Source organism: Micromesistius poutassou (genome assembly GCF_964030765.1).
Source record: "Micromesistius poutassou genome assembly, contig: SCAFFOLD_1479, whole genome shotgun sequence".
In the NCBI taxonomy this organism is placed as follows: domain Eukaryota; kingdom Metazoa; phylum Chordata; class Actinopteri; order Gadiformes; family Gadidae; genus Micromesistius; species Micromesistius poutassou.
Window position 1 is genome coordinate 1 of NW_028178870.1, and position 11,494 is coordinate 11,494.

An 11,494-nucleotide genomic window follows, 5' to 3' on the forward strand; every position below is an offset into this window, starting at 1 on the left:
ACACACACACACACACACACACACACACACACACACACACACACACACACACACACACACACACACACACACACACACACACACACACACACACACACACACACACACACACACACACGTTAAACTGATTCAAAAAGCTTCCTAAGTGCAATCTAAGCATCAAAGTGAGAGTAGAACACGCATGCAAGACTGCCAATCTGTGGGTTGTGAGTGTGCAGTCGCTTATCGATGCAGAAGTTTCATGTAACCTTAAGGGTGGAATCCGGGAAAGCAACTTTAATCGCACAAACTGTCACGCACAAACTGTCACGCACAGACTCTAACACACCCTTGTGCACGCCCTCATGCACTCTCTCTCACACTCTCCTGTGCACTCCCTCGTGCACACCCCCGTGCCCACTCACTGGAGAGCTCGTCGGTCTTGCCGGGGGACTTGAGGCTACTGCTGCTGCCGCTGCGGCTGTAGAGGCCGCTCAGCTTGAAGGAGGCGCGGCCGTCTCCCAGCGAATAGGAGGGCAGCACGACGGGCGTGGTGCGGCTCCGCCCCGGGACCACCTCCAGCAGACCCACGCAGCCCAGCAGACGCACCTGCAGCGTACCTGGGGGGGCGAGGGCGGAGACAGGGTAGGGGACGGGTGGAGACAGAGTAGAGGGAGATTTAAAGATTTAGTAGGACAGATTTAAAGAGAGTTACAGACAGAGAATAGAGAGTTAAAGATCGAGAGAGAGAGAGAGAGGAGAGAGAGAGAGAGAGAGAGAGAGAGAGAGAGAGGGAGAGAGAGAGAGAGAGAGAGAGAAGAGAGAGAGAGAGAGAGAGAGAGAGAGAGAGAGAGAGAGAGAGAGAGAGAGAGAGAGAGAGAGAGGCGAGTGGTGCCGGATGTACCGGTGAGGGGCGAGGGCTTGCTGAGGGTGCTGTACTGGTTGTGGACGTAGGGGGCGCCGTTGGCGACAGCTGAAGGCGGGGGAGGAGGAGAGCAGCAGCTGCTCCTTGATGAGGCAGGCCTTGGGGTGGTCCTGGGCAGCCCGGACAGCCGCTGCTCCAGGGCGGAGCGCAGGAGGTCCAGGCGCTGGGTGGAGCCGCTCAGACCGCACTGGGCCTGTGAGTGGGGGGGGGGGGGGTGGGGTGGGAGGGGGGGGGAGCGGCGAGGGGGCGGGGCAACAGACCAGTTACAGTCCTAGCTGGCATGAGTAAATCTGTCGTAACGACCACCAGACCGCCCTCACACGACCACTTCCAGGAACGTCACGTCGACAGATGCCGACGTGAGGGTCGAGTCAGCGGCCTTTGTCATGTTTCCTGTTTCCTGTGAGTACCTGCGTACCTCCAGATCATTTGACCAGGAGTTGAACGTGAATAGAGGAGAAAGCCCTACCTGTTCATTCACGACATGCGTCTTTCTGCCTGGTATGAAAGCATCTGTTGTCATAGTGACCAGGGATCAATCTGTACTGGTGATGCGTGTGTGTCTGTACTGGTTGTGTGTGTGTGTGTGCGTGTGTGTGTGTGTACTGGTTGTGTGTGTATGTGTATCTGTACTGGTTGTGTGTGTATGTGTATTAGGGCTTTGACTTTTGCCCAAAAATCATATTTGAAGTTCGTTTGTTTATTAATATTCGAATATATTCTAATATGTATTATTATAAAACGGGTGGTTTAAATCAAGCAATCTGATTGGTTCCTAACTGTTGTATAATGGGCATATACATAACTGCTATGACGTCCAATTAGTTTGGAGAGTCCCGTATCACGCCGCACCTAACTTTAACTGTTTATTTATTTAGAAAAGCAATAGCATAGTTTACTGAAGCCTAAAAATATGTTGATTGATGGAGAGGGTGGAAATTAGGGATGTTAACGACCCCGCGGCTCCAGCAGTTGCGGAGCTCAAACGGTCTACGCTTTCCTTTAAGACAGCGGCCTGCCCGTCATATTGCAAAGGTTGCACTCAGAAGCACACCAATAATGCATTTGATGCTGATAAACAAAATATCACAGAGCATAGAGCACAGTTGTGAACATTTACAATCATGTCAATTTACAATAGGCAAAATGTGTTGGCGTCGGCTGATTTTTTAAATTAGGATATTAATCTTTGCAACGGAATTGCAGGACGTTAGCCATGTATTCTGCTGTGCCTCTCTGGCATTGAGCGGGTCTACAGGATCGCACTCTGCACAACCCAGTTAGTGAAAAAGTGAACGGCCACGGTCATGTATGACTCCGTAGTCCAAGCATCGGTGGTGATGGCAACTTTCTCCGCTAAGCAGGTTTTTTTTTTTCAAAATGATCTCTTCGGTCAAATTGTCTGATTGAAATTTACTTAATATGTGTGTGTGTGTGTGTGTGTGTGTGTGTGTGTGTGTGTGTGTGTGTGTGTGTGTGTGTGTGTGTGTGTGTGTGTGTGTGTGTGTGTGTGTGTCTGTCTACGGGTCATGTGACGTCCTCTACCTCAGCGAGGGCCTTCTTGTCCTGGACCTTGGCCGCGCCCAGGAGGCGGAGCATATTCTTTGCGCCCTCCGCCATGGCATGCTCCACCCGGTAGTGGTGCCACAACTCCTCCACCCGCAGCTCCACCCCGCACAGGTCCGGCTTACCTGGTGATTACAGATTATCGGTCACAGGTCACAGGTCAGGTGATCACAGGTCACATGGTCAGGGGATCATAGGTCAGGTGATCACAGGTCATATGGTCAGGTGATCACAGGTCACATGGTCAGGTGATCACGGGTCACATGGTCAGGGGATCACGGGTCACATGGTCAGGGGATCACGGGTCACATGGTCAGGGGATCACGGGTCACATGGTCAGGGGATCACGGGTCACATGATCAGGTGATCACCTGGTCTACCTGCCCGAAGTCACATGGTCCACTGGGTGAACACTACCAGTTTGTGCCAGATGACCCTGTTCCCAATCGGCAGCAAATCCCAGATTTTCAGATTATCCTCTGGGGGAGTTAGGGCTTCATTACCTCCGCAAATATGTTGGGGCCGCAGCGGTTCCAAATAGCAAATAATAAAATAATGTACAATCTCATACCGTTACCGTGGTTCTCCTCCGACTGCTCGCTGGCCTGCATGCTCTTGCGGATCTGCATGCGGATGATGTCGATCTTGGTCTTACTGTCCTGCAGCATCTGCTGGGCGGCCTGCAGCATCTTCTTGTCCTGCAGGAACCCATAGACACCAGGCTACTGATACTGTCACTGAACACTACACCGTAGATACGGTGTGTGTGTGTGTGTGTGTGTGTGTGTGTGTGTGTGTGTGTGTGTGTGTGTGTGTGTGTGTGTGTGTGTGTGTGTGTGTGTGTGTGTGTGTGTGTGTGTGTTTTCCGTCCACCGTATGAACCCCATCAGCGTGTCTGGGCACTACCTTGGTTGCTCCATTGGCCTCGATGGGGATCGTGTGTGTGCATGTGTACATGTGTGCGTGAGTGGTACCTTGGTGGCGCCGTTGGCGTAGATGGGGATCGTGTGTGTGCATGCGTGCGTGTGTGCGTGAGTGGTACCTTGGTGGCTCCGTTGGCGTAGATGGGGATCATGTTCTCCGCCCCCTGTTTGACCTTCAGCTCGATGTTGAGCTGCCGCTCCAACGCCACGATGCGACTCTGACCGGCCGTCCGCCGCGGGGCCGACCCCGAGCTACCCGGCCCGTCTGAGGACCAGGGAGAGGACAGGTGCTGGGTCAGATGACTTTAAAAGTAAAGAAGGACCCTGATCCTTAACCACACTCAGGCCCTGAGCGCAGCACCCTGAGGGTGAGGAGGGTGTCAAATGGTAAACGGACTGCATTTACACAGCGCTTTTCTAACCAGTCGCCACTCAAAGCGCTTTACAATACTGCCTCACATTCACCAATTCATTCACACATTCACACAGCGACGGCGGTGTCAGCCATGCAAGGTGACAGCCCGCTCGTCGGGTGCAGTCAGTGTGAGGCCTCTTGCTCAGTGACACGTCAAGACTGAGCCAGGAGGAGCCGGGGATCGAACTAGCAACCTTGCGGTAAGCGCTCATCCCGCTCTACCTCCTGAGCCACTGCCACACAACACTGAGACAGTGGTGTGGTGACACCCATGGGCTCACACAAGTGGATCTGGAGATGCCAGTCAGCATTAACATCACCCTCACCCCCCACATCCCTCCATCTCAGATCCCCCAGACCCCCCAACCCTCCCATCATCCATCCCACCACCCCTCCCTTCCCCACATCCCTCATCCCCCACCCCGTTGCCACGGCGCCCTCACCGTGGTCGTGGTGGTGGCCCCTGACCACGATGTGTGCGTCCAGCTCCTGCAGCTGGGCGTGCAGTGCGTCCAGCTGCGCGTTGGAGCTGCGGAGCTGTGAGGCCACCTGTTGCACATTCCTCTTGTCCGTGGTGGCCCGCCGCAGGTTCTCAACGCCCTCCTTGATCTTCAGCTCCTTGCGGATGTCGCGGCGGATCTGCTCGCGGTGCTCGTCCAGACGCTGCTGTACGCCCGAGTCCGAGAAGTCAGAATTCTGGTCCAGGCCGAGCTGCTGCAGCACGGACAGCCCGGCCGGGTCGCTCTGGGGTGGGGGGAAACAGCACAGTAAGTCGGGACCAGGAGAGGACCAGGGGGGTCTTGGGAGGTCCGCAATTAGTATAAATGATGCCTGATGCATCATATATACATAACATACAGGTTTAACTTGTATGTTTGGAGGCGCACTGAGGCCCTGCAGCCTCAGGCAGCACAAATGGAGTCATCAAACATCCCAGTCCAACTCGATGGATCATACTACACACGTCATACTACACACACTACACTACACACACTACACTACACAGACCCGCACACATGTCCAGACAGACAAGGCCATTGATAGCGGAAAACAATGAAGCAGCAGCCAGGCAGTCAGCCTCCCAGTCGGCCAAGCAGCCGACAATCCATCCAATCAGTCAGTCAGCACAGTCGAAACATTAAGCTTGTAGCTATAGGACCAAAACATCCCCAAGCAAGGAACCAGGAATACAGGAACCAGACATATAGAACCACACATACAGGAACCACACATATAGAACGAGACATACAGGAACGGAACATACAGAAACAGAACATACCAGAACCAGACATACAGTAACCAGACATAACTGCTGTATATGTGGAATGCTGTGCACTACTGCAGGAGACAACATAACACAACAGTCACAACAGGCTGAAAATGGCGTCCATTTCACTGAACAGCATAACAAGGTCAGCTGGACGGAGCAGGCTGATGTTGTTTGTGTTTATGAGCAGAATTAATGAGCAGGTAAGCTCACACAACACACACACACATCCACACTGAGCTTAGTGAGCCTGCTGTTAGCACACAGTTAGCTCTGTGTCAGGGTAGTTAGCCTGCTGTTAGCACACAGTTAGCTCTGTGTCAGGGTAGTTAGCCTGCTGTTAGCACACAGTTAGCTCTGTGTCAGGGTAGTTAGCATGCAGTGAGCATAAACACACACAGGTTGAGACACACACACACACACACACACACACACACACACACAGTGTTGGAGGAAGGTTGGCTGCTGCTGACCTTTACTTTTTACTTTCAAGTTATTTTAGGAACCAGAGAGAAGATCGACCACTCCCCATTATTTATTAATTATGCAGAATATGAAGCAAATTACACATAGATTCTTTGTTTTATTAAAGAACCAAAAAGCAAGATATTGATACGAAAGAGAGAGAGCTCTATATATGTATTGGGTTTCAGAGAGAGAGAGAGAGAGAGAGAGAGAGAGAGAGAGAGAGAGAGAGAGAGAGAGAGAGAGAGAGAGAGAGAGAGAAGCATGATGTGACATTTGATAGAGCGCTCCTATTCAGCTGATGGAGCAGATTTGTGAGGGACAGTGGTGGTGGCGGTTACATCATCGGGTCAGAGGTCGCCCTGGGCATTCAGACACACACCGGGCGCTTGTCTGCTATGACGCACTCCTATACAATACAGTACAACACAATAGCACGCACACAATGCCACGCAATCCCTGCTGTTAGACAACAATAGAGGATACTGGGGTGGTCGTGTGTGTGTGTGTGTGTGTGTGTGTGTGTGTGTGTGTGTGTGTGTGTGTGTGTGTGTGTGTGTGTGTGTGTGTGTGTGTGTGTGTGTGTGTGTGTAGAACATACAGCAGTGTTCAGTAATGGTCGGTGAGACGAAAGTCAATGTGAAGAAACCAACTGTCTGTAACAGGAAGTAAAAGAGGCAGAGAGAGAGAGAGAGCGAGAGCGAGAGAACAGATTAACAGCAGTAGCGACGATAGAACAAAAGCGCAGAAGGCCGTGTGAGTGGCGGGGGTCCTGACGGCCCCACCGCGGGGGGGGGGGGGGGGGGGTTCCTACCGAGGGGTCCGGCTCCGCCTCGCTGGTGTCCTCCGCAGGAACCACGAAGGAGTCCAGCGGCGCCGCGCACCTCCCCTCTAGCACCTCCTCACTGGCCATGGCCGGCCCTACACCGAGCGCTCCCTAACCCACACGACCCCACACACACACTCTCACTCACAAACCTTACACACACTGACACGCTCACACACACACCGGACCGCTTCAGAGCTCTGACCCAGGATGTCCCGACCAGGAGTCAAGCGTTGAGCCGGAGAGACAGAAGGAGGTGGAGGAGAGGAAGAGAGAGCCGAGGGGAGGAGCCCAGCCCCTTACTTCCTTTTCTGTCCAATGCCAGGAAGTGAGAGAGCGAGCGCGCTCACCCATATGCAGCACACACACACACACTGATGCTCACACACACACACACACACACACACACACACACACGCACACGCACACGCGAACGCACGCTCACGTGGGTGTTGAACAAGTAAAAAAGTTCACTTCCAGAATGTTGTGACACACTCGCATCACATGCATGCGTGTGTGCTACTTCTGTTTATGTTTGTGTGTGTCTGAGTGTACGTTTGATCACTGAGATTGTGCAATCAGAAGTCTTCATTTTGTTTTGCATAAATGATTCCCATGTGATGACATGAATGAACAGCTAGGTAGCACGTAGAGAAAGGTCTGCTCGACTGCCATCAAACAGAAGCCAGAAGCTGTGTGAAGGAAGTCATAGATGAAGTCTCTCACACCCCCCCCCACCTGCTCCCCCACAGAGGCATGGACCACCCAACCAGCTGACATCCTACACTACCATGACACGGTTTGGTTCGGTCTGAAGAGGACATGGTTTGGTCCGGTCTGAAGAGGACATGGTCTGGTCCGGTCTGAAGAGGACATGGTTTGGTCCGGTCTGAAGAGGACATGGTTTGGTACGGTCTGAAGAAGACATGGTTTGGTCCGGTCTGAAGAGGACATGGTTTTGTCCGGTCTGAAGAGGACATGGTTTGGTCCTGTCTGAAGAGGACATGGTTTGGTCCAGTCCGAAGAGGACATGGTTTGGTCCGGTCTGAAGAGGACATGGTTTGGTCCGGTCTGAAGAGGACATGGTTTGGTCCGGTCTGAAGAGGACATGGTTTGGTCCGGTCTGAAGAGGACATGGTTTGGTCTGGTCTGAAGAGGACATGGTTTGGTCTGGTCTGAAGAGGACATGGTTTGGTCCGGTCTGAAGAGGACATGGTTTGGTCCGGTCTGAAGAGGACATGGTTTGGTCCGGTCTGAAGAGGTCTGTCTGGTTCAGGACTCTGTCATGTCTGGGGAATACAGAGGACCTCAGAGTCTGAGACTCAGACTCTGAGTCATGTCCCTGAGTTCAACCAGACATGGAGAAACAGAGAGACAGGGAGTGACAGAGAGAGACAGAGAGAAACAGAGAGAGACAAGCCATTGTAATGTAACAGTGAGGACAGTGAGACACTAGGGTGATAGAGACAGAGGGTGAGACTGAGAAACAGAGACAGATGCCGCTTTTCCACCGACAGTACCAGCTCGACTCGACCTGCCTTTTTTGCGTTTCCATTGGCAAAAAAAGTACCCGGTACCTACTACTGGGTACTTTTTTTAGTACTACCTCCGTCGAGGTTCCAAGCGAGCAGAGTAGGTACTTTTGTGTGACGTAAACAGGCTGCTGGCAACTGATTGGCCAGCAGCTGTAAATGGGAATAATCACTCAAAGTTAAGTTGTGTCCGGCGTGGTTGGAGTCCACGAACCGCTCCCGAGGGGACACTGATCAGTGTTTCGCCATGTGTGTCGCTCCTTTCCCGGGCTAGAGTTAGGCTGTGCGTGGTTGTGTGTGTCCGGCGTGGCTGGAGTCCACGGACCGCTCCCGAGGATCAGAGTTTCACTGTTTTGTTTTAGTGTCGTTCCTTTCCCAGGGCTCGAGTTTCGCCTCCATCAACGTTACGGTATGACAACAATAGACGCGCAGTCATTGCGCTTTTTATTTTTATTTTATTTCCCATCATAACCTTTCCCGGGAATCAGGAAATAGTCTTGATCAGATTCAGATTTCCCGGGAATCGCGTCTCCCGTGATTAAAACCTAATGACGACCCGCCCATGGTGGAGAGGTTTTTTCTACGACTCGCCCACATTGAAGAGGTACTTTTTTAGATGGAAACGCAACGTGCCTGGAACCAAACCGAGTCGAGGCGAGTTCAGTCGAGTCGAGCTGATACTGTCGGTGGAAAAGCGACAAGAGAGAGTGGTACAGATATAATGAGAGGGGAGAAGGAATGAGAGACAGAGACAGTAAGAGAGCTAGAGAGTGAGACAGATAGAGAGCGTGAGAGAGAGAGCGGGACAGTAAGAGAACTCTAAGAGAACTGAATGAGAAACAGGAAGAATAAAGGGAGTGTGTTGTGAAAGACAGGAAGAGGAGGAAGGATGGAAATAGGAGAGAAGGACGGTGGACGGGGAGGAAGAGGGGGAGGGAATGGGGGAGGAGGAGGGCGGGAGAGAGGGAAACCATAGGGCTTTACCTATAATTAATACAACTTTTAATACAGGAGGCAGCCCTAATTACAAATGCTGTATCGTCTCTGTAATATTACCGCCTTAGTCCGGGTACTTTAACACTCTATTTTACGTATGATTTGTATTGTATACAAACGATTTACCTGTTCTTAGTTTTGCATCTCATTTAACTCTGAGCTCTGGCAGAGTCAATAAAAGGCCGCTTCCACGCAGAGGAAGACTTTGGTCCTGGAGTGAAGTGAGAAGGAGAATAAGTCGAGGCAGAAGGTGAAGATATAGAACAACTAGATGTACATACGCACACACACACACACACACACACACACACACACACACACACACACACACACACACACACACACACACACACACACACACACACACACACACACACACACACACACACACACACACACACACACACACACCTCTATGAACAAATGCACTTGTGGCGAGAGCAATCCACCTGTCTGTCTCTACTCCACCTGGTGAGTGAGATGGAGTGAGGTATATAGCACCCCCCCCATGAGCGGTACGCGCCCGCTCATGGGGGGGGTGCTATATATAGAACCTTTGGGCCATCAACGGTCGGGTTTGTGTCTGTTCTGGTCGTCACCACCCCCCCCTGGTCTTTATGACTCACCCGTCAGACTGCGCCAGCAGCAGCCAGAGGAGCCAGCTGCTGATTGGCTGTGGCAGACCAGAGCCAGTAGGAGGGGCTTGGTAATTCCAGGAAGTAATTGGTGATGAAAATATGTTTTAATATGGAGGAGAGGGGATTAGACAGCGGTCAGCGAGGGGGAGGTGTGTGTGCATGCCTGTGTGTGTGTATATGCATGTATTTGTATGTGTGTGTGCGTGCGTGCGTGCGTGCGTGCGTGCGTGCGTGCGTGCGTGCGTGCGTGCGTGCGTGCGTGCGTGCGTGCGTGCGTGCGTGCGTGCGTACGTGCGTGCGTGTGTGTGTGTGCAAAAGAGACGGAGAAAGTGAGGGACAGTCAGGCAGAGAGAGAGAGGGACAGAGAGGGTGACTCTAAATGAAAGGGTGATCCCCAGGCTGTCCAGAGAGGACGGGGGGGGGGTGGGGCTCAACACTACACCCATTCCTACACTCTGTGTGTGTGTGTGTGTGTGTGTGTGACACACACACACACACACACACACACACACACACCCCCCTCGGAGAGATACGTAGAGAAGGCAGGAGAGAGGCTGTACTCTGTATAAGTATATTCCATAAATAATAAACACAAATGTTTCATGACAGCACGCACACAGTGTGTAAAGCAGCACGCTAGGTTCCTGTCCACTGGGATGTTCAGAATACTACGAGCTTGTAGTACCCCCGTCGCCATGCCAACCAGCTGACAGGCGGGCACTGGGGCTGAGAAGCTGATCCCAGGACAGCCCTGTGCTCCCTGACACACATTCAGCAGACGCTGATAAAGACACTCCCAGTGAATGAGTTGAAGACCTCAACAGGCAGAGCCGCAGGCGGATCGCAGCCGATGGAGAACCTCTCAGTGAACATCTGACCGCTCCACTGACCCTCCCCCTGATCACAGACTGAAGGGGATGTACCCGGTGGTGGCTCCTACAGGAAGTAGGAACAGAAGGGACTTCCTGTGGGTCCCTAAGCAACCGCAGGGGTGAACGGTGGAGGTCTTTTCAAGCTGGTAGAGCAAGGCATTGACACTGCCAGGGTTAGGGGTTTGAATCCCACTGGGGTCTCAAACACACTGAGCACTGGATAAAAGGGGTCCACTAAATGCATGCACATGAATGTATTCCTTTGGAGGATTTAAACACAGAAAATATGCAGGAACATTGTGCTGATTGCATAATCAGCTTCGATCGAGAGGTTTTGCCTCTGCTGTTCGTGACAAAGTTCACAGAAATCACCTTTCAGCCCCATCCGACTGAGCTCTGTTGAGCCTCGTTAATCCAACCCAATCCCACGTATTCAGATGGAAAGTTTCCAAACACTCAGATTGTGGCTAAATCCTGTTTCTGTTGAAGGTTACAGCGCCAGTTGTCCCTGTTTAAGCCACTACTGTAAACTCTTTCAGCGAGCATTTAGTGGCACCACGCTCCATGAGCATGGATTGTGTCGTGTGTGTGTGTGTGTGTGTGTGTGTGTGTGTGTGTGTGTGTGTGTGTGTGTGTGTGTGTGTGTGTGTGTGTGTGTGTGTCCGCGCCACAGCTGGGTCGGAGCAGCCATGTCTGAAGAGCAACATTGTCCTCGGGTCTTCAAGAGACTCCTCGAGATGCTGCTAGACACTGTGTGTGTGTGTCCCCCTATGTGTGTGTGTTTGTGTCCCGCTGTGTGTGTGTGTGTGTGTGTGTGTGTCCCTGTGTGTGTCCCTGTGTGTGTGTTCCTGCTCAGTATGCAGAACACACCAATAACAACAATGAAGGGATATGAAGGAAGTGTCACTGTGGAGATCTTATTATATTTAATGAAACATTACCATTGTTGCGTTTCGGTTCCCATTGTATCTGTTTAAGATGAATATAAATAGACTCAAAACTTAGGATGAAAATAGCATAGATGAGGAGAATGGTGCTTTTACTGGAGACCAGCATCAGGCTCATCGGAGAGGGAGGAGGGAGGTAAGAG

The 11,494-nt window shown here is 51.9% G+C and overlaps 1 pseudogene across 1 annotated transcript; it reads right to left on the reverse strand.

The window, feature by feature from the left end:
• Nucleotides 1–404: 404 nt before the first annotated feature.
• Nucleotides 405–6,591, reverse strand: LOC311373306 (serine/threonine-protein kinase N2-like; annotated as a pseudogene). Its single transcript, XR_014684264.1, has 7 exons — nt 6,355–6,591; nt 4,252–4,552; nt 3,513–3,658; nt 3,048–3,168; nt 2,450–2,595; nt 884–1,097; nt 405–599 (listed from the first exon to the last, which is right to left on the reverse strand). The product of XR_014684264.1 is annotated as a serine/threonine-protein kinase N2-like (transcript).
• Between the last annotated feature and the right edge of the window lie 4,903 nt (nt 6,592–11,494).